Source organism: Adiantum capillus-veneris, chromosome 26 (genome assembly GCF_014529385.1).
Source record: "Adiantum capillus-veneris isolate H3 chromosome 26, ASM1452938v2, whole genome shotgun sequence".
Lineage (NCBI taxonomy): Eukaryota > Viridiplantae > Streptophyta > Polypodiopsida > Polypodiales > Pteridaceae > Adiantum > Adiantum capillus-veneris.
Window position 1 is genome coordinate 8,770,187 of NC_140956.1, and position 1,848 is coordinate 8,772,034.

Genomic DNA, 1,848 nt, shown 5'->3' on the forward strand with positions numbered 1-1,848 from the left:
AAAGTCCAAAATTTGTTTCTTCATTGGCTATGGAGAAGCCAACTTTGGGTATCGCCTATGAAATCCTCAACCTATGCCCCAAAGATCTACAAGAGCAAGTAGACCTCCAGAAAGGTTCGTTCCTTCCTTCAACTATCTCTTAGTCTCAGATTCTGAAGAGTCGCAATCATACAAAGAAGTTATGCACTACGAATCCAAAGAAGAATGGATGAAGAGCATGTAAGTGGAGATGGACTCATTACATCGCAACCAAACATGGGAGTTGGTTGAGTAGCCTAAAGGTAACTGGGCACTGCATAACAAATGGGTGTATAAGCTAATGGAAGAAGAAGGTGGGAAGAAAACATACAAGTCCAGGCTTGTGGTAAAGGGTTTTCTCAAAAGAAAGGAATTGATTTCAATGAAATATTTTCTCCTGTTGTAAAAATGAACTGAATTAGGCTTTTCCTAAGCCTTGTGGCTGCTCATGACTTAAATCTTGAGCAAATGGATGTAAATACGACTCTCCCTCATGGTGACTTAGAGGAGGAAATTTACATGCTTCAACCAAAGGGATATGAAGTAAAGGGTAAGGAGAGAATGGTTTGTAAATTAAAGAAGAGATTGTATGGTCTAAAGAAAGCATCAAGACAGTGATACTTGAAGTTCGATCAATGGATACTGGATCAAGACAGTGATACTTGAAGTTCGATCAATGGATACTGGATCACAAATTCAGAAGATGAAACTTAGATCACTGCATCTACACAAAGAATTTGAGAGATGTGAAGTTCTTCATCCTAATGTTGTATGTTGATGACATGCTGATTGCAAGTGCTAACATGCAGGATATCAAAGACCTAAAAGAGGAGCTGTCTAAATCTTTTTCAATGAAAGATTTACGTGTTGCAAAGAGGATATTTAGTATGAAGATATCAAGGGACAATACAAAAAAAACAGTAAAGCTATCTCAAGAGGATTACATCAAGAAGGTACTAGGAAGGTTTGCAATGCAAGATGCAAAATCTGTTTCTACACCTTTGGCTAGTCACTTTAAACTAACCAAGGATATGTGTCCAAAGACACAAGAAGAGATAGCCTAAAGTTCCATATACTGCAATGGTAGATTCTCTAATGTATGCTATGGTCTGGACAAGGCCAGGCATTGCACATGCAGTGGGAGTTGTGAGTAGATTCATGGACAATCCAGGTAAAGAGAATTATCAAGCTGTGAAGTGGATACTTAGGTATCTAAAAGAGACAAAAGCCAATGCTTTGTATTTGGAGGCACTAGTATTTTTGTGCAAGGGTATGCTGATGCAGATATGACAGCTGGCAAAAGCACTCGAAGGAACACTGCTGGCTACGTCTTCACAGTTGGAGGCACAATAGTAAGTTGGACTTCAAACATGCAGAAAGTGGTCTCACATTCTACCATGGAAGCAGAATATGTAGCAATGACAGAGGCAAGCAAAGAAATTATGTGGCTTCACAGATTCTTGGAGGAGCTTGGATACAAGCAAGACAATTGTGTCTTGTACAAGGACAATCAAAGCACCATTCATCTTGCGAAGTATTCAACCTTTCACTCAAGGGCAAAGCACATCAAGGTGGGATATCACTTCATATGTACTCTTTTGGAAGAGGGACATATAAAGCTAGGAAAGGTGCACACAAGCGAGAATCTTGCAAACATGTTTACAAAGGTAGTCAACAAGGAGAAGCTTTTGCTCATCTTCAATTAGTATTCAAGGATAAGAAGTCGGGATCAAAAGCAGCCACAGGTTTGGTATGGAGATCAGTCTCCAAGTGGGAGATTGTTGAGTATGGAGCCTAATTCACCCTTTGTAATTTTTAGTCTAAAAAACG